At 39.5% G+C, this 22060-nt stretch overlaps 1 protein-coding gene across 7 annotated transcripts in view; it reads right to left on the bottom strand.

The window, feature by feature from the left end:
• Positions 1–22060, bottom strand: part of LRRC4C (leucine rich repeat containing 4C) — a 1157007-nt gene that overhangs the window by 558004 nt on the left and 576943 nt on the right. The window contains exon 5 of one of the 7 annotated variants that reach the window (XR_016312708.1): positions 11595–11723. The exons of the other annotated variants lie outside the window; for them this stretch is intronic. The gene's annotated coding sequence lies outside the window, so the exon portion shown is untranslated. Of the gene's footprint in view, positions 1–11594; positions 11724–22060 lie in introns of those variants that run through there. 7 annotated transcript variants of the gene reach the window in all.

Below are 22060 nucleotides of genomic sequence, written 5' to 3'. Positions count from 1 at the left end.
AAGAGACAATATGTGTATATATATGTGTGTGTGTGTGTGTGTATATATATATATATATATATATATATATATATAAATATATATGTGTGTGTGTATATATATATATATATATATATATATATATATATATATATATATACAGTTGTGTTCAAAATAATAGCAGTGTGTTGAAAAAAGTGAATAAAGCTCAAAATCCTTCTAATAGCTTTTATTTCCATCCACACAAATGCATTGGGAACACGACACATTCTATTCCAAATCAAAACATGAAGAAAAATAGATCAAATTTGTGTTGTTCCTCTAAAAAATTTGAAGAAAAGTGAATATTAGACGGTTCAAAAAAAAAGCAGTGTTTGTATTTTTCTTTACAAACTCAAACATTCACTATATAAACTGAAAAATGTTTGAAGATTTTGCTTTCCTTTGAATGACTTCATGAATATTTGGTTGTAGTCGCTCTGTTTCTGAGAACTGCTGTACATCTGTGTTGCATGGAGTCACCCAACTTCTGGCCCCTGTGATCAGGTATTCCAGCCCAGGATGATTGGACGACATTCCACAGTTCTTCTCTATTTCTTGGTTTTGCCTCAGAAACTGCATTTCTGATGTCACCCCACAAGTTTTCTATTGGATTAAGATCCGGGAATTGGGCTGGCCACTCCATAACGTCAATCTTGTTGGTCTGGAACCAAGATGTTGCACGTTTACTGGTGTGTTTGGGGTCGTTGTCTTGTTGGAACACCCATTTCAAGGGCATTTCCTCCTCAGCATAAGGCAGCATGATCTCTTCAAGTATTCTGCTGTATTCAAACTGATCCATGATCCCTGGTATGCGATAAATAGGCCCAACACCGTAGTATGAGAAACATCCCCATATCATGATGCTTGCACCACCATGCTTCACTGTCTTCACAGTGTACTGTGGCTTGAATTCAGTGTTTGGGGGTCGTCTGACAAACTGTCTCCGGCCACTAGACCCAAAAAGAACAATCTTACTTCCATCAGTCCACAAAATGTTGCGCCATTTCTCTTTAGGCCAGTCAATGTGCTCTTTGGCAAATTGTAACCTCTTCAGCACATGTCTTTTTTCCAACAGTGGGACTTTGCGGGGACTTCTTGCAGATAGCTTGGCTTCACATAGGCGTCTTCTAATTGTAACAGTCCTCACAGGGAACTTTACACCTTCTTTCATCTTCCTGGAGCTGATTGTTGGCTGAGTCCGCGCCATTTTGGCTATTCTTCTATCCATTCGAATGGTAGTTTTTCACTTTCTTCCACGTCTTTCAGGTTTTGGTTGCCATTTTAAAGCATTTGCAATCATTTTAGCTGAGCAGCCGATCATTTTCTGCACTTCTTTATATGTTTTCCCCTCTCCAATCAACTTTTTAATCAAGGTACGCTGTTCTTCTGAACAATGTCTGGAACGACCCATTTTCCTCAGAATTTCAGAGAGAAATGCACTGTAACCGGCATGTACAACATTTGCTGCCTTCCTTCCTTAAATAAGGGCAATAATTGCCACCTGTTTTTCAAAGAATGAATGACCTCACTAATAGAACTCCGCACTGCTATTATTTTGAACATGCCCCTTTCAATTAGTGATTCAATTACACAGAATCAGCAGCATGTTGTTGTTGCTGGATTCCATTGTTGATGGGGGATCTATTGTAACTGGGGCGGGTCTTTTGCTGCTGTGTGCGGTGGATCTAATTTACTGCTTTCTTGTTATTAACAAATTCCATACAACTTACTTAGCACTGCAAAATTATACTTTCCTCTATATTCGGTAAAAGGGGTGGTACTAGGAGGTGGGTAAGGGGCAAGACAAGAAGTGACTCAGAAGGCGAAGTTCCTGCTAATACAGTCAGGTCCATAAATATTGGGACATCAACACAATTCTAACATTTTTGGTTCTATACACCACCACAATGGATTTGAAATGAAATGAACAAGATTTGCTTTAACTGCAGACTGTCAGCTTTAATTTGAGGGTATTTACAGTGGGGATCGAAAGTTTGGGCACCCCAGCTAAAAATTTGTATTAATGTGCATAAAGAAGCCAAGGAAAGATGGAAAAATCTCCAAAAGGCATCAAATTACAAATTAGACATTCTTATAATATGTCAACAAAAGTTAGATTTTATTTCCATCATTTACACTTTCAAAATAACTGAAAAAAAAAAATGGCGTCTGCAAAAGTTTGGGCACCCTGCAGAGTTAATATCTTGTACTGCCCCCCTTTGGCAAGTATCACAGCTTGTAAACGCTTTTTGTAGCCAGCCAAGAGTCTTTCAGTTCTTGTTTGAGGTATCTTTGCCCATTCTTCCTTACAAAAGTCTTCCAGTTCTTTGAGATTTCTGGGCTGTCTGTCACGCACTGCTCTTTTAAGGTCTATCCATAGATTTTCAATTATGTTGAGGTCAGGAGATTGTGAAGGCCATGGCAAAACCTTCAGTTTACGCCTCTTGATGTAATCCCCGGTGGATTTCGAGGTGTGTTTAGGATCATTATCCATTTGTAGAAGCCATCCTCTCTTTAACTGCAGCTTTTTCACAGATGGCATCAAGTTACCATCCAAAATTTGCTGAAATTTTATTGAATCCATTTTTCCTTCTACTCGTGAGATGTACCCTGTGCCACTGGCTGCAACACAACCCCAAAGCATGATTGATCCAACCCCATGCTTAACAGTTGGACAGAGGTTCTTTTCATTAAATTCTGTGCCCCTTCTTCTCCAAACGTACCTTTGCTCATTCCGGCCAAAAAGTTCAATTTTAACCTCATCGGTCCACAGAACTTGTTTCCCAAATGCATCAGGCTTGTCTATATGTTCATTTGCAAAGTTCAAACGATGATTTTTGTGGTGAGGACATAGAAGAGGTTTTCTTCTGATGACTCTTCCATGAAGACCATATTTGTACAAGTATCTCTTTATAGTGGAATAGTGTACCACAACTCCAGTGTCTGCCAGATCTTTCTGGAGGGATCGTGCAGTCAAACGTGGGTTTTGAATTGTTTTTCTCACAATCCTGTGAGCTGTTCTGTCTGATATTTTTCTTGGTCTTCCAGATCTTGCTTTAACTTCCACTGTTCCTGATGACTGCCATTTCTTAATTACATTCCGAACAGAGGATATTGACAGCTGAAAACGCTTTGCTATCTTCTTATAGCCTTCTCCAGCTTTGTGAGCGTCAACTATTTTCAGTTTCAGTTTTCTAGACAACTGCTTAGAAGAACCCATGGTGCTGATTGTTGGGGCAAGGTCAGATGAGTCTGGGCATTTAAAACCTTTGAGCTTGACATCACCTGGTCTTCCCAGACGATGATTGAGAACAATCCATGACACTGGCAGGTCTCAGCTTTGCAAAGGGGGCAGTGCATGCTATAAATTCTGCAGGGTGTCCAAACTTTTGCAGACGCCATTTTTTTGTTTTCTGTTATTTTGAAAGTGGAAATGATGGAAATAAAATCTAACTTTTGTTGACATATTATAAGAATGTCTAATCTGTAATTTGATGCCTTTTGGAGATTTCCTTGGCTTCTTTATTCACATTAATACAAATTTTTAGCTGGGGTGCCCAAACTTTCGATCCCCACTGTACATCCAAATCAGGTGAACAGTGTAGGAATTACAACAGTTTGCATATGTGCCTCCCACTTGTTAAGGGACCAAAAGTAATGGGACAATTGGCTTCTCAGCTGTTCCATGGCCAGGTGTGTGTTATTCCCTCATTATCCCAATTACAATGAGCAGATAAAAGGTCCAGAGTTCATTTCAAGTGTGCTATTTGCATTTAGAATCTGTTGATGTCAACTCTCAAGATGAGATCCAAAGAGCTGTCACTATCAGTGAAGCAAGCCATCATTAGGCTGAAAAAACAAAACAAACCCATCAGAGAGATAGCAAAAACATTAGGCATGGCCAAAACAACTGTTTGGAACATTCTTAAAAAGAAGGAACGCACCGGTGAGCACAGCAACAGCAAAGACCCGGAAGACCACGGAAAACAACTGTGGTGGATGACCGAAGAATTCTTTCCCTGGTGAAGAAAACACCCTTCACAACAGTTGGCCAGATCAAGAACACTCTCCAGGAGGTAGGTGTATGTGTGTCAAAGTCAACAATCAAGAGAAGAGTTCACCAGAGTGAATACAGAGGGTTCACCACAAGATGTAAACCATTGGTGAGCCTCAAAAACAGGAAGGCCAGATTAGAGTTTGCCAAACGACATGTAAAAAAGCCTTCACAGTTCTGGAACAACATCCTATGGACAGATGAGACCAACATCAACTTGTACCAGAGTGATGGGAAGAGAAGAGTATGGAGAAGGAAAGGAACTGCTCATGATCCTAAGCATACCACCTCATCAGTGAAGCATGGTGGTGGTAGTGTCATGGCGTGGGCATGTATGGCTGCCAATGGAACTGGTTCTCTTGTATTTATTGATGATGTGACTGCTGACAAAAGCAGCCGGATGAATTCTGAAGTGTTTCGGGCAATATTATCTGCTCGTATTCAGCCAAATGCTTCACAACTCATTGGACGCTTCACAGTGCAGATGGACAATGACCCAAAGCAGACTGCAAAAGCAACCAAAGAGTTTAAGGGAAAGAAGTGGAATGTTATGCAATGGCCAAGTCAATCACCTGACCTGAATCCGATTGAGAATGCATTTCACTTGCTGAAGACAAAACTGAAGGGAAAATGCCCCAAGAACAAGCAGGAACTGAAGACAGTTGCAGTAGAGGCCTGGCAGAGCATCACCAGGGATGAAACCCAGCGTCTGGTGATGTCTATGCGTTCCAGACTTCAGGCTGTAATTGACTGCAAAGTATTTGCAACCAAGTATTAAAAAGTGAAAGTTTGATTTATGATTATTATTCTGTCCCATTACTTTTGATCCCTTAACAAGTGGGAGGCACATATGCAAATTGTTGTAATTCCTACACCGTTCACCTGATTTGGATGTAAATACCCTCAAATTAATGCTGACAGTCTGCAGTTAAAGCAAATCTTGTTCGTTTCATTTCAAATCTATTGTGGTGGTGTATAGAGCCAAAAATGTTAGAATTGTGTTGATATCCCAATATTTATGGACCTGACTGTATTCTCTGAGAGTAAAAAAGCCCTGGATGTGTGTGTGCATATATATATATATATATATATATATATATATATATATATATATATATATAAAACATGTCTCCACTGCTCTAGAGTCCAGTGGCGGTGTGCTTTACACCAGGGCATCCGACGCTTGCATTGCACTTAGTGATGTAAGGCTTGGATGCAGCTGCTCGGCCATGGAAACCCATTCCATGAAGCTCTCTACGCACTGTTGTTGTGCTAACCTGAAGGCCACACTATGTTTGGAGGTCTTTAGCTATTGACTCTGCAGACAGTTGGTGACTTCTGCACACTGTGCACTTCAGCATGCGCTGACCCCGCTCTGCCATGTGACGTGGCCTACCACTTGGTGACTGAGTTGCTGTTGTTCCCAGTTGCTTCCACTTTGTTATAATTCCACTAACAGTTGAGCGTGGAATATTTAGTAGCCAGGAAATGTCACAGATGGACTTATTGCACAGGTGGCAACCTATCACGGGACCACGCTTGGAGTCACTGAGCTCCTGATAGAAGCCAGTGGGGGCCATACAAACTATTGAGTACCACTTTGAGAACAGTGGCAGACAGTAAAAAAAAACTACCCTGCTTCTCTCTAGCCCCCCCAAAAAAAAGGTTTGCATGGACAGTGGTAAGGCTTTTTTTTCTCTCTAAAAATACCAGTGTTAGCGGTTCAAAATCACTTCTTGGCACTCTGTATATGAATTCAGCGGCAAGCAGAACAAGTAGAAAGCTCCTCTGTGGGATGAAATGACTTTGTCTGCTATGTTTAGCTGAATCGATAATTCACATGGGCAGGCTGGAGTCGATAAGAGGTGTTTGGAGCTGTTTCAAGTTAAAATAAATAAATAAAAAAATAGTTAAGGTCTCCTTTTTTGCTAACACTAAAACCTTTGTTAAGTAAACAGTCACAAAAGATATAAATATTTTTTTTTCTGGAAAATATTTCAACATCTACATTAAAGAAAATGAAAAAACGATAATAAGTGACTTTCATATATATATATATATATATATATATATATATATATATATATATATATATATATATATTTATGGTATTCGATTTTTGCAGAAGAACACTTTATTGTTTTAAATACCAAAAATAAAAAAAAAATCAATTTACTTTAACATATAAAAAAAAATGTAAAAAACACTTGAGAATATATTCCATTATTTGAAATGACCTTGGGATCTTTCAACATTGCAGCTTTGTTATACAATTTTTTTCTGCAGGCAAAAATTAATTTCTAAATTAAAATATGTTTTTTAAGTCTGCAGAATAATGGGATCGCTGCCAGAGACCTCACTTATCAGGCAACTCTCCAACAGAAATATTATTTCCAATAAGCATATATTACAAAGCTTAGTAAGGCCACTTTATAAATCACTTCTACTGTTGTAATCTAATATGTTTGAAATGTGAGTGTTACCTGAGAACAAAACAGTAATAGAAAGGGAAAAAAGGAACACCGTGCAGTGATGAAAAAATAAACAGAACTAAATGAGCTGGATCAAACTCAAATCCATTAAAAAAAAAACAAACATAGACTTACAAACAAGCAATTTCATAAAAAAAAAAATGAAAAGACCTATGGCAGTACTTCAACATCCCAATTTTGCTAAAAATTATCAGAGACCAAACTTATTTTTACTTGAGTTAAAAAAAAACAAAAAAACAAGTAAGCAATGATTCATATTCAGCTTCTAAACTGGCTTAACCTCCCTAGCGGTATGATTATTTCAGATTTTTGGTGCTGAAAGCGGTACCATTATTTTGCATGGAAATATGTATTTTCTTTATTGTAGGCTGTAATTTAGGAATAACTCACTGAAATCTGTCCGAACAAGAGTCTAGTAAACATCCCGGATATGATAAAACTTGAAACACGAAATCATAAATTATAATTTAATAAATAATCAGAAAAAATAATAATATAATTATAATAAATTTAATTCAATAATAAAATCAAACCAAAAACACTGAAATTTGAAATATAGTGCCAAGTTCGCACATCGCTGAGCAAAGTCGCAAAATCGTTTTCAGTGTCTGATGACGAATTTCCCCGCAAATCATTATCACTCAATTCTGCAAGTGGTTCTGATTTACTATCACTGTTCTCTAGCCGGTCTAAAACCACTTTTGACATAAAGGGACGCTTTTTGGATGCCATGGACTTTTCTAAGTTTCCAGGCAGAAAGAACAGTCAAAATGCAGGCAGGGCGCAGGACAAAGCACTCGGGACAAAATGTATGTGAAATGGTTTGATACAGTAATGTTATACTATGTAATATTCGTTTTAAAAAAAAGTCGTTTTTTAAAATTTTCAAATTTGCCACCGGTTCCGGCGCCCGTACGTCCCGACGTCACAGGGACCGGAACACGGAAGTCGGATGCCGGCATCGGCCGGAGGAGATGGCCGGGGACGATGCAGGGGACGCATTGCAGGAGCTCAGGACAAGGTAAGCGCTGCAGGGAATCCCTGTGCAACTCTGCATGGTAAGCCCGAGTGTAGCTCGGGGTTACCACTTTTGGTACTGAAACTTTACCCCGAGCTACACTCGGGAATACCGCCACGGAGGGTAATTTTTACTGATTTTGTCCATTGGCTTGCATCTACACGAGCATGCTTGTTTGATGGACTTTGGTACCCAGTGGCCTATTTAATTTAGGATCATTGGATTGAACAGGACAAGAGGTGTGAGGAAAGCCCTCTCGTCAACTCAGCCTCAACCAAATACATGACACTATGCACAGGGGCGGACTGACCATTTGGAAACTCAGGCAGGGAGTTTGAACAAGGACACAGGGGCCCCATGATCCCCTATTGCCCGGGGGCCCCATGAGTTTTACAGTCCGCCCCTGACTATGCATCAAACATGCTGAAGCCTTAAAGCTCATCTCTGTGCATACACAAAGCCCCTACCATCCCTCCATCTAAACCCCTTCCCTCTCTTTCCCATCAAATTCTATGTGAACTTGTTCATGTCCCTTGCTGATACTCACTATGAGTGTGGAGACTGGGGATCCAGTGCTACAGTTTGTACCCCAACTGACCAGTTCCTCCCACATAAAGTCATCAGATTGTGGAGTCTTCAAGAGCCTGAGAGGACTCCGCCATTGGACAACCAAAATTAAGTGTTCCTATCACCCAGGCAACAATGTGGATACCCTGAAAAGGAACCTCCATCTCTGCCCTAAAGAAGGTAGAAGACCCACTGCCTCACATGACCACAGATTTAGATAAGCAGAACTATTTTTTTAAAACTAATATGTCGAAGAGTTAGCAGCATCCCATCCTAGAGGACCTCACATTAGCCTTGTCCTCTAATTGATCTCTGAACTTCAGGTTTAGGTTCAAGAAGTCCTTCTTCGCTTATCATCAGATGCAAAAAAAGGATAAAAACTACAGTCCAAACTGTGATCTTCTGAGTTACTTTATTGGATCATCCATAATAGATGTGCCTATTAAATGGTGACTCCAACCAAAATCCTTCCTTCATTATGAAGAGTTGGTTTCTTTGAGTGGTTATATTATGACTGTACATACTTTATGGGTGATCCAATAAATTAACTCAGAAAAGCACAGTTTGGAGTGCAGTTCTTAAGCTTTCTTTTCACCTGATATATATCGACTATTTAGGGAAGGGGTGGTAGGCAAAGAGCTGTGAGAGGGCTGTGTAGCACACACTGTTGTAGGAGCCACAGGAATTTTGTCCAGGTCTTTCCCAAAAGCTTTGCCCCGCAGCCAGGAACATAGGCTCATTCATACATTTCTTCAATGACCAGTCTAGGGGTATTGTTTTTGTTGTTTTTATTTTTGGAGAACTTGGATAGGGATGGGGAATTAGGTGGGATGCTCCAAATCAGAAACTATGTACAGTTGAGGACTTTCGGATAAGCTATGATGAAGTCCCTGTTTGAAACAAATGGTAGACTTTGGGGCAGCAGAAGTAGTAGTAGTAGTAGTAGCAACTAGAGCAGAGTCCTTTTAGTGAACAAAGCTGTTCAGAAAACCAGCTGGTGTTCCCTTTAGCTAGACCCTCAGCTGGCTCCCTAGCACTAGAGGGGTTTAAGTAGCACATAGTCTCTAAGATCCTTTAGGGGTGTCTGTACTCACAAGGCCCAATAACAGCAGGTTGCCTTCCTCTGTGAAACCAGACTGGATCTTCAGTAGACTGCTCTGAAATTTGCTTTGATAGAACCCAGGTCTCAGTATCCAGGCCCTCAGGTCGCCCACCTCAGGCCTACGGCAGTAGATCCAGCTGCATATATACAGAAAAGACCCAGCATGCCTTCAGAGCCTCTCTCTCTGGGATAGGCCAGGGCTGTATCAATATTCATGCTTCCATCTGCATACTGTAGCTCCATTTCTATTATCCGGAAGCTTCTAATGTTTTCTGGATGCAGAGGGAGCTATCAGCCTGGCTGCAGATGGTCACACTGAACAGACCTAACTAGCAGAACACAGCAGTACTGATTATAGTATGCAAAGTTATACTTTTAGCTAACAACAAGTACAGTGCAACAACTACATTTAATTATCAAGATATATCAAGATATAGACTAAATCTATCCATCTATCTATCTATCTATCTATCTATCTATCTATCTATCTATCTATCTATCTGTCTATCCCTAGCACCTATCTAAGGCCTCATGTACACATGAACTCCTCTAGACGTTAAGCTCTCCTGGCAGTAGAAAAACACTAAACGCGGCAAAAAGCTTAGCAAAAATGCATGTAAACGCAGTACCGCGTTTTGGCACGTTTACCGCTTCAACGTTTATTTATTTGATTGGCCAGAGTATTTTCCATTGACATGGTTACATGGATAAATGCCCAAGTGCTAAACGCGGCATATTTTTTGGCCAAAACGTTTTAACTATCCCTAAATTCTGCTGCTCCTAAATTCTGGTAAATAGACTTTTATTGAGTTGAGTTCAAGAGCTTTGGCAAAAAAAACACCAAAAGCTTCTTAAATCACGTTTACGAGCAGCATTGTACATGAGGCCTAAGGGGGTGCTACAGGCGCATGCCTGGATAGGTGCTATAACTTCACAAGAAAAGAAGATCAGCTCCTTACCAACAACTTGTTGCAGTACACTGAAAAACAAAACGAGAGGTTTATCTTAGATTACTAGGCAATTAATAATGCTTTGGGTATTCCAGGTTTTTCTGGGTTATGGTTGCATCCAAATTCATTACCTCCATTACTGACCAGTTGTGAGCAGGGGTGGACTGACCATTTGGAAACTCGGGCACTGCCCGAGGGCCCGGGGTCAGTAGGAGGCCCCATGAGATGCCCCTGGTACCTTTTTCATAGGCTTTTTTGAGTTTGGGCAAGGACACAGGGGTCCCATGATCCCCTATTGCCCGGGGGCCCCATGAGTTTTACAGTGCGCCCCTGACTATGCATCAAACATGCTCAAGGCTTAAAGCTCATCTCTGTGCATACACAAAGCCCCTACCATCCCTCCATCTAAACCCCTTCCCTCTCTTTCCCATCAAATTCTATGTGAACTTGTTCATGTCCCTTGCTGATACTCACTATGAGTGTGGAGACTGGGGATCCAGTGCTACAGTTTGTACCCCAACTGATGCCCCTGGTACTTTTTTCATAGGCTTTTATGAGTTTGGGCAAGGACACAGGGGCCCCATGATCCCCTATTGCCCGGGGGCCCCATGAGTTGTCAGTCCGCCCCTGTTTGTGAGGGATGTAGCAGCCAACCAGAAGTCAATCATGTAGCCAAGCTACAAACAGCCTATGATTAGTGCACCAAGGGTTAAGCAGCAACAGAACTTCTCATATTGGAGAAGAAGAAAATAATTTTGACAAGACTGCCACATTCCATCATGGGACCATGCTAAATCATCAGGCTTCTGTAAAGAACCGAGTTTTGTTTTTTAATCCTGGGTAAATAACTCTTTCTATTTAATGTTTCCTGCCGAAGTGTGAACACATCTTGGTAAGAAAACATATAATTATCCTCCCAAGGAAGGCATGAAATCTTGATAAAAAAAATAGTAAAGAAGGATTTGGCAGGAAGAGCCAAATGTGACAAACAAGTGATAAGTTGTCAGCTTGTTAATTTTGGAGGTGCTAAGTAGCACGGCTCATTATTGTATTTGTGAGTCACTAATTACTTAAATTGCTAAGATTTCTTCTGTACATTCACTTTTACATTCGGTTTGTTTGGAAGATTTTTAAAAGTAGAAAAATCTAGCTTTATTTTTTAAATACAATTTACATTTTAGATCACATAGGAAAGAGTTAACACATCTGTCAGTTTGCAGTCTCTGTGGGAGGGATTTTACACCACTGCCTGTCCTGCTGACCACATAAGAAGTGGGAAATTTCCCTGACGGGCAAACAGATGGTAGTATAGACCTGAGTGAACTATTAGCCCATCCCCATGTTAATAGAGAAAAAAGTTTTTACTGACATTTGTTTCCTTGTTGGAAGATTCCTTGGTGGGACTCCAAGCAAAACCGTTTTTTTCAGTTCGGAATAGAGTGAGGGTCAGATTTATAACAATGGGTCAACTCTTATACCGAGAAATGTCCTTTTTTTACTGGTCCTAGTATATTTTGTCCTAAAAAGATAAAGGATGGGGGAAATCACATGAAGAAGAGACCAAAGCTGGCCATAGATGGATCAACATTTGGCTAGTTTAGCAGGAACCAGCCACATATCTAGCTATTTATGGCCATCCCTGTTCGACAGAAGTCAATCGGCATATTGAATGACTTCACCAAGTCACTCTCCAAATATTTATCTCATTTCATTTATTCATCTCATTATATCATGCACAGGGGCGGACTGACAACCCATGGGACCCCCGGGCAATAGGGGATCATGGGGCCCCTGTGTCCTTGCCCAAACTCATAAAAGCCTATGAAAAAGGTACCAGGGGCATCTCAAGGGGCCCCCTACTGACCCCGGGCCCTCGGGCAGTACCCGAGTTTCCAAATGGTCAGTCCGCCCCTGATCATGCATCATTGGCAATAAACCTCCTAGTGGTTGGCGATGGGAGAAATAGGTATTCTTAACCCAACATTGCTGCATTTACCTTGTCTAATACCAAAGATGCCAGCAGGGGCGGACTGACCATTCGAGCACTCGGTCACTGCCCGAGGGCCCGGGGTCAGCAGGGGGCCCCATGAAATGCCCCTGGTACCTTTTTTATAGGCTTTTTTGAGTGTGGGCAAGGACACAGGGGCCCCATGATCCCCTATTGCCCAGAGGCCCCATGAGTTGTCAGTCCGCCCCTGGATGCCAGTGACACCCATGAATGGCAGCAACACTGAACTTAGGGAAAGCCAAATGAGATACTACTAATTAGCTTTGACATATTACTACCTGGGAGAACTAAATTTAACTAGTCACCTCTGCTTACGGTAGGGCAGCTACATGGGAAATAAAGGTAACAACACGCTTATTTTGGTGTCTGCTTGATACATTGAGCATCAATACTGACAACATTCAGAACTGAAGAAACACTAACATGTCAATCAGTGTTAGCCTTCAAACTACTTCATCTAGAACAATGGATCTGCTTGCCAATCACAAATATTTGTTTTCTAGTATTAGTGTCATAAACAGATAAATCAGTTTTGCCATATAAACACAAGAGATGCTGCACTGTTCTTTATTACTGAAATTGTTTTCATTTTTTTCTTATACCAGTGGCTAAGGTAAAAGGAAAAAAAATCAAGACAGCAGCAGAGATTCAGGAACCAGTTTAATTGAACTGAGATTATAACCAAACCTTGCCAGTTTTGTTACTCAAACCATTTTTCCACTCCTGCTGCTCTGAGCTGATCATGGCTATAATATGCTGGCTATGGCTGTTATGTCCAATGAGTGCGCCAAGCAAACATCCAAAAGTCCAAAGTATTATTGATAACATTGGGAACACCAATGCATTTTGGGGGCCAAACAGATTGCCGCTTCATCCAAGCTCAGGATATTGTGCCTAAATGGACTCAGATAAGCAGATAACAGTCCTTTGCTGCACTTGGTAATACTGGTATAACAAACCTTCTGAAACTCTGCTCAAATGGACTCAGATATGTGGAAACCAGAAAAGTCTGTGGTTTTCTGCTTCGAACAGTCAGAATCTCGAAACCCTGACGAAGGGGGAGTCAAGACCCTAAGATGTGTTGGCTGTCTTCTGCTCTGAACCAATTTTATCAATAAAATCTTTGGACTCTTGGAAATTTTGTGGTATGTTCATTGGACTGTATATATGTATTCTCTGGGTTTTGCCTTTCTTTATAAGAGTCCCCATTTTGTGAACTGCCGTCAAAATGGAGTCAGTGTGCTCAGTGGTAATAAGATTGACCCATTGAAAATCTCTTGCTTTTATTTTTTTTAACCTCTTGCCATCCGCCTGCTTTTTTTAAACGGCAGGGCGGTGGCAGTCCAGGGGCGGGTTGCCGTTCATAAACAGCACCCGCCTTTTCTAGCTGTGCGCGCTCCCTGGGAGCGTGCAGCACCGCGATCTGGTGCCCGCTGTGTCCTCTGGACACAGTGAAACAGCGATCGTCGGACGGGACCTCTGTACGAGGTCCCGATCATGTGATCACTGATTGGCGAATCAGTGATCACATGCAAAGTAGTAAGCAAGATGTCACTTGTGACATCATTGCTTACTACGTGTGAAATCTGTGAATGATCACAGAGGTCACATGGTACAAGGCTATTCACAACAGCCTTGTACCATGTGACAAGCTGTGACCAATCACAGCTCACTCAGTATTTCTCAATGACTGCAAGAATGCAGACAGAGAGAAAGAGAAATTATTGCTTTTACATCCTTTATGGGTGTAAAAGCAATCAGTGTAAAAAAAAACAAAAAAAACATGGTGACACTGTACTGCTAGGGTGACAGTATGTAAAAAAAAAAAAAATAATAAAAAATAATAATATAAAAAAAATAAAATAAAAATGTAAAAAAAAATGTTTAAAAATTATAATTTTTGGTTATAAACTAATTTGGATTTTTTTTTTTACTAAAAAAATAACGGAATAAATTTTGGCCAAGATTTATGATGAAATATTATTTATTTGCAAAATTTAATTTAAAAAAACTACTTTTTTTCAAAATTTTTGGACTTTTTCATTTACATAGTAAAAAAAATAAAAATCCCAGCGGTGAATAAATACCACCAAAATAAAGCTTTATCTGTGTCCAAAAAAATGGTAAAAAATTCATATGGGTACAGTGTTGCATGACCGCGCAATTGTCATTCAAAGTGTGATAGCGCTGAAAGCTGAAAATTGCCCTGGACAGGAAGGGGGTAAAAGTGTCCGGACAGAAAGTGGTTAAGTACATGAGGTCACAGACCCAAGGCATACATACTGAAAACAAATGTCAGACAATGCAGCAGAATTTTTTATCTCTAAGGTTAGCAACTCAGATAATATTGAAGTATCAGCATAACAGCCATGGAACTAGCATTCTTAACAGATAACTGACCCCATCATATCCTTGTGACAAAGTCTGTTTAATATTAAAGTTACGCTTTAAACTACTTAAAGAGACCCTGTAACCCTGCAGGACAAATGGCAAAGGACTCCCCCCCACACCCTCTTACTCACCCTACCAACCCTTATTGCTCCTTCCTCCTCTGCAGCCAACCACAGCACCAAACACTTCCATACTTTCATGTATGGGGGTGCACATGACCTCCTCCCCTGTGACAATGCTTGAGTCTAGCAGCAAATCAATAGGCAAGAGCAGGGTGGATAAAAATCAATGATTTAAAAAAAAAAAATCAGATTTTTTTTATTTAAATCAGATTTCTTTGATTTAAATCAGATTTTTTTTAAATAAAATGCTTTTTGAGGAAAATATATTACCATCCAAAGGTTATTCCATCATGAAATAAAGATTAGTTTTTTAATTATGTAGAATAAGGCTGTATATGTTTAATTTTTTTGGTAAATAAATTCCATGAATCCATTCACAATGTCATGCTCTTCCAGAGGTTTTTGTAAGATTATTGGGCAGTTTCTCTGCCTACAAGATATTATCACAGATGTTCGGTTTACTTTTGCAGTTCTCAAAACTGAATTTGACTCAGCGGAGATCACATGCCTCTTCTTCACAGCAAAAATGTTATAACATGAACAGAGTTAAGAAAAAGACCTTCATCCTAACTTCTACAAACCTATGAATACAGAATCAACCCCTTCAGTGCTAAGTTTCAAGAAGTTCAGTGAATAGAATAGAAACAATATTTTTCTGATTGTTTGGAGTGGAATAGATCTGCACAAGAAGAAAGTGAAACTAAGTGTGAGGAGGAAGGGGCTGACAGTCTAAGTTTCTTAAAATATAAAGATTTTTTTTAGCCAAATTAGTTCACAAACATGGATGTTTAAGCAAATCACATATGCTGGAATGTTATTGTTTCAGATGAATAAATCTATTTAAATTGTTATTATTAAGGTAATGATTATTTTTCTCCTTCCTAAGTACAACAGAAAAGTTGTCCAAATATGAATAATTAACCTATTAAACTGGGGATAAAAAAAACTAATATGAAAAGTTGTTATTCTAAAAATCTTCATCTACTTGCATATTAAAGTTATACCAGCAAGAATTAGTCTTTATGTAGAAAACTAGGATTTAAATCAAGCCTTACTGACTAGTGATTTAAATCGTGATTTAAATCAGTTTGATTTAAATCAAATCCACCCTGGGCAAGAGCACAGTCAAATGATCAGAGTAGTGATAGCAACAATCCCCCAGGCCAACGCCAGTCATTTCAGTGCCAGCTATATACTAGAAAGGAATGGCAAGGGATTGCTAGTATAGCGAATTAAGTTTCCGAGGCATGCCCTTTGCAAATACACTTTGCCCTGTATTGTCAAGGTGACAGAGTATCTTTAAACCAGGGCTTCTTAAAGGAGCATAGCCATATCCCTTGGAGATATGGGATCAAATGACATGGGAATAATAATGGATCTCCGAATAATTAAAAATACAATTTCAACAGGATTATCAGCATTATTGAACCTGAAACCAAAGTGCAGAGATAGACTTGACATGTCAGATGACACGCAAGCAACATTGTCAGTAACCAGACCTCCATTCTAGGTTCTGATTACACAAAACAACAAAAATCTCACTAGTATAGCTAGCTTGTGTATTTATTTATACTGTTTTTTTTTCTTTTATAAATAGATATGATAAACTCCTTAGGGGTTTCCCTCATCTGTTCTATTCCTATCTATCCATATGTAAAGCAAAACCAAGCTATTGACGTCTTTTGAAGTCATATCCGTACCTAATAGAACTGTTGATGATGATGATTTTGGGTAATTTGGTGATAAGGTACAGGGGCATATTGGAAATACTTTCAAAGGGTCTGTAATTGTTAAAAGGTGAAGATCCTTGCGTTAAATAGTTCCTGAACAACAGACTACTGCACTAAGGGGCACCAGCTCCAACTCTGACCTGAGGAAACCAATAAAGATGACTGACAGCAGACAATTACAGAGCGAGAGTCAGAAGATCATAATGTAATTTACTTGAAAAAAAAAAGCAATATAACTTTGTATTATGAAATTATGTTATGAATCTCACTCATAATTCTCTAAAGGACCCCTATACAGCTTTACTACTGGATGGTGAATTTTGTGGGGGGGGAAAAGACATATTTTTGGATTCTCCAATTCTTAAAATGTATGACTATATGAAACAGATTTACCAGTAAAGAGATTTTTTTTTAAATTATTTGATTATTTCCACTGTAGAAAACAGCGTGTATGCACTCTAGTTTAGGACACAGTTTCAAATTTTACCTATGTCTTTGACCACATCCACCATTCTATTACGGGAAAATAGAACACTACCCTTCCCCACCGTTTGGTGTCCCTGTGGTGTAGGAGGGTCCACCTTCCAGTGCCCACAATAATACAAGGTGTTGTGGATGCCTCCCATTGCCTTTCAAAACAGTCCATCACAGGAGTCCTCATAAGTTCCTTAGAACTTTAAGTGGTGGCATCATGACATGAGGTGGCAATGGGACCAATTGGCGGTCCAAGATTTTAGCTTCCAATCTTTACTTAGGTTGGGGATAATCACAAGAAAGCAGATTAAGGTAAGTAAATTTGGAATCCAACAACTTAGTTTTAAATTAAGCATTGAAAGAGAAGGATGAGTGGATTTTTTCTTTTTTTTTTGCTTTCCTCGGAGATGGATTTAAAAGCAAAAGTGAAGGTACCAGAATGAAGACAGTAGGAAAACCTTCAGTACATGCATTACAAAATCTATAAATCTAAAAATCTATGTTTAAAAATAGAATGTAAAACTTACAAAATCACTTTCGAAATTGGGTCACATGATACTGCTGATCTGGTTCTTATTTCAAAAGATGCAGGCCAAGGAGATAGATGGATTTAGAGATTCTATTTGGTAATGGGAAAAGATCATTCAACACTTGCATGGGTTTCTTCATGGTACTCTTGATTCCTCCCACACTCCAAGAGCATTCTGATGAGTTGTTTAGCTCCTGCTTTAAATCTGGCCCTAGTATGATATTCTGTTGAGTGTGCTCAAGATGGCTGCTTCATCTCCTATCTACCCCAATAACTATTTGATAAGCACTTTGAGCTCCAAGGAAGAAAGGTGCTATAGAAATATAAATTCATTCAAATGTATAAATAAAAAAAAATGAATTAGTAAAGGCACAGGTGAGAACTACACTTTAAACTATGTTGCTACTGGTGGAGGGAGAGCTAAAGATACCACTGGAAGGTTTCACCTCCATCACACACACTAAACTGCCATTGAAAGTGAAAAAAGAATACAACTATTTTATTGAGGTGCCACCAATGAACTGTTACTTAAATTGGGTCACAATTTTTAGTGCCTGATGTACAGTATATAAAATGTTGTTTTTAGAACAATAAGATAAAAGGAAAAGTATAATAAATAGGAATAAGAATTGCTGCAGATGAAATTTCACATAAAAAAAAAGAGCTGGGATGAAAGGTTTTTTTTTTTCTTTTTTGTAGGATAAAATTGGGAATAATTGGGAATTGTCAGGATGTGTTCCCTTTGGGGTGCACTTCTCTTACTTCCTGTCCAAATTTAACTTTGAGAGGACTTGAGGTTATCTCTCCAATGAAGACAAAATCCGCAAAAAAGAAAAAAAAAGGGGGACTTAATGGGATCTCTCCAAAAACCGGAAAAAAATTGCACTGATGGGTTAGTACTTCTTTAAAGTTTTTAATAATATACCTATTTAGCTCATGTGCTCCCTTTATTATTATTATTATTATACAGTATTTATAAAGTGCCAATAGTTCACTCAGCGCTGTACATTACAAAGGGGGACAGAACATGTGACAGAACAATACCAATACAATGCAAAACATGAGGGGATTGAGGGCCCTGCTCTTTGGAGCTTACAATCTAAGAGGGAGGGGATGGTGGCACAGGAGGAGATAGCTGTGGGGGATGGAGTGGTAGGAAGAGTGGAGGAGGTCGGCAAGTTAGCAGGGGGTGGTGTAGGCTCCCCTGAAGAGATGGGTTTTCAGGGTGCGCCTAAAGGAGAGGAGAGTAGGTGATAATCTGATGGGTTGGGGCAGGGAGTTCCAGAGGATGGGTGACACCCTGGAGAAGTCCTGGAGGTGGGCATGGGAGGAGGAGACCAGGGAACTAGAGAGAAGGAGGTCTTGTGAGGAGCGGAGTGCGCGTGCTGGGCGGTACTTGGATATTAGGTCAGTGATGTAGTTCGGGGCAGTATGGTGGACAGCTTTGTACGTCAGCGTTAGGATTTTGAATTTGATCCGTTGCGCAATCGGAAGCCAGTGGAGGGATTGGCAAAGGGGGGTGGCGGAAACGGAGCGGTTGGAAAGGTGAATGAGTCTGGCAGTCGTATTCAGGATGGGCTGAAGCGGGGATAGCCAGCGGCGAGGCAGGCCAGTAAGGAGGGAGTTGCAGTAGTCGAGTCGTGATATGATGAGGGAGTGGATGAGCTGTTTAGTGGTTTCTGGGGTTAGGAACGTGCGGATTTTGGCGATGTTGCGGAGGTGGAGTCTGCACGAGTTTGTTAAAGATTGGACTTGGGGCTGGAAGGATAGGTTGGAGTCCAAAATGACACCAAGTACTCTGGCCTGCGGGGCGGGTTTGATGGTGGCGTTGTTGGACATGATGGAGAAGTCAATGGGGGGTGGTGTCCGGGCTGGAGGGAAGACAAGAAACTCGGTTTTGGAGAGGTTCAGTTAAAGGAAGTGGAGCGTTCCTTATTTACTGTCCAAATTACCTATGAGAGGACTTGAAGAAATCTTGTCATTGGAGGCAAAGACAGCAAAAAAAAAAAAAAGTAGAATGGAGATGAGTTGGTACTTCCATGGAGTTTTTAGAATTATACCCTATCATTTATTTTTATCATGAATGAAAATTTCTCACTATCCAAATTTACCTTTGAGAGGACTTGAAGGGATCTTGCCAATGGAGAAAAAAACAGAAAAAAAGTGAATTTTAAGATCATTTCATATGACTCAATTCAGCCCCTACCCATTCCTGTTTCTTTTGGGGTTTTTTTTTCACTTTGGATAACATTAGGAAAAATTGAGAATTGTCAAGGACTTGAAGGGATCCCTATAATTTATTTTTCATGCGCTTTAAATGGTAGTGTTAAGTCAATTCTATTTTTATTTTTTTTGCTTTGGATAGTATTGGGGATATTTGGGAATTGTCGGGATTTAGCTCATGTGTTCCATTTGGGGATGAATGTTCCTTACTCCCTGTCCAAATTTAGCTTTGAGAGGACTTACAGGTATCTCTCCAATGGATATAACAACAGCAAAAAAAAGGTCTCAAAGGGATCTCTCCAACAAAAACAAAAACAGAAAAAAGTAGCACAATGAAGATGGGTTAAAACTTTCAGCAGTATACCCTATAATTTATTTTTCATCCTGCATTTAAAAGGGCATTTTAAGAGAATTCTATATTCTATAGTTCAACCACTCTCCATTCTTGACTGTGTTCATTTTAGACAGTGCTTCAAATTCTTTTAATGTATTATTTTTTTAGTTAAAATATATTTCTTATTGTTCTTTGAATGTTTTGGATGCATTTGTTTTTGTTATTACCAACTTGTCAGCATCAGACAGGCTTAAAGGATGAAAACAAGCAAATACTCGAGTCTTGAATGTTTAGACTATTTATCTCCTAAAGGTACACATCAAATAATTGAACTGGATTTTCATTTATTCACCCCGGCAACAACATTTAAACCCTGCTGGGAGTTTACATTAGTGTACGCAATCTGTTAATTAGGAATACACAAGAAGTAGCCCATTAAGGTTTTTGTACAGAATCCAAGATTTCACAGCAAAATTAATCTTAATGGATTTTTTTTCCTTCCCTCTCTTGGATCAAATGGAGATTAAAACAACAGTTGGTCAAACAAAATTAGAGCAAACATCTCTTTAAAGTGAAACATTGATAAACAATTTCACTATTCTTTTAATTAGCAAAGTGCTTTAGGACGAAAAGACAGACAGCTTTGCAAGGCGCTGGTGTTTAAATATTATGACACTTTTTTAAAAATCTATCAAATTTTAATAATCGTATTTTTCTCCAAAACATGCTGCGCGTATAAGGAAAGAATATTGTACAAAAATGTTCAAAAGAAAATCTTAAAAAAATGAAACTGCAAATATCTGATAATAATGTTGTGCCCCTCCCTTTATAATATTAAAACAGCTGATTGGTTTCTACTGGTAATACCTTCCTAGCCTTTTATTGATTAGGAGTCAAAGCACCAGTAAATCATTTTCCTGGTGCCAACATGGCAACATATATGTGGTGGTATGCTGCCATGGATTGGCACCAAGAAAGGAAAATTAAGGTAAGTATTTGATACAGTTTTCCATCTTCCTGGCATGAACATGGCAGCATACTACCACATGTATACTGCTATGGATTGGTGCCAGGAAAGGGAAATTACTACAAGTGTCAAAGCACCAGTAAATTATTTTCCTGGCAACAACATGGCAGCATACATTTGATAGTATGCTGCCATGGATTGGCACCAAGAAAGGAAAATTAAGGTAAGTATTTGATCCAATTTTACAATTTTCCTTTTTCCTGGTGCCAACATGACAGCATACTAAAACAGGTATACTGCCATAAACTGGACGGCGACAAAGGGAAATTGCGGTAATCATCAAAGCATCAGGAAATCATTTATCTGGCGCCAAAATGGGAATATACATGTGGTAGTATGCTGCCATGGATTGCAGCCAGGAAAAAAATGAAGGTAAGTATTTGATACGATTTTCTATTTTCCTGGCACCAACATGGCAGCATACTACTACATGTATACTGCTATGGATTGGTAACAGGAAAGGGAAATTACTGCAAGTGTCAAAGCACCAGTAAATAATTTTCCTGGCACCAACATGGCATCATATATTTCATAGCATGCTGCCATGGATTGGCACCAAGAAAAAGAATTAAGGTAAGTATTTGACACAATTTTCCATTTTCATGGCACCAACATGGCTGCATACTACCACATGCATGGACTGGCACCTGGATGGGAAATTGTATTAAGCATCAAAGTATCAATAAATAATTTTCCTGGTGTCAACATGGCAGCATACATGTGGTAGTGTGCTGCCATAGATTGGAGCCAAGAAATTAAAATTAAGGTAAGTATTTGATATAATTTCCATTTTCCTGGCACCAATATGGCTGCATACAACCACATGCATGGACTGACACCATGAAAGGGAAATTGCAGTAAGCGTCAAAGCATCAGTAAATCATTTTCCTGGTGGCAGTATGGCAGCATACATGTGGTGGTGTGCTGGCATGGATTGGTGCCAGGAAAGAAAAATTAAGGTAAGTATTTGATACAATCTTACAATTTTCTTTTTTCCTGGTGCCAACATGATAGCATA

The sequence above is a fragment of the Staurois parvus genome, unplaced genomic scaffold, assembly GCF_062004578.1.
Source record: "Staurois parvus isolate SC_StPar_1 unplaced genomic scaffold, SC_StPar_1.0 ptg000184l, whole genome shotgun sequence".
NCBI lineage: Eukaryota > Metazoa > Chordata > Amphibia > Anura > Ranidae > Staurois > Staurois parvus.
This window is presented reverse-complemented; position numbering and strand designations above follow the sequence as displayed.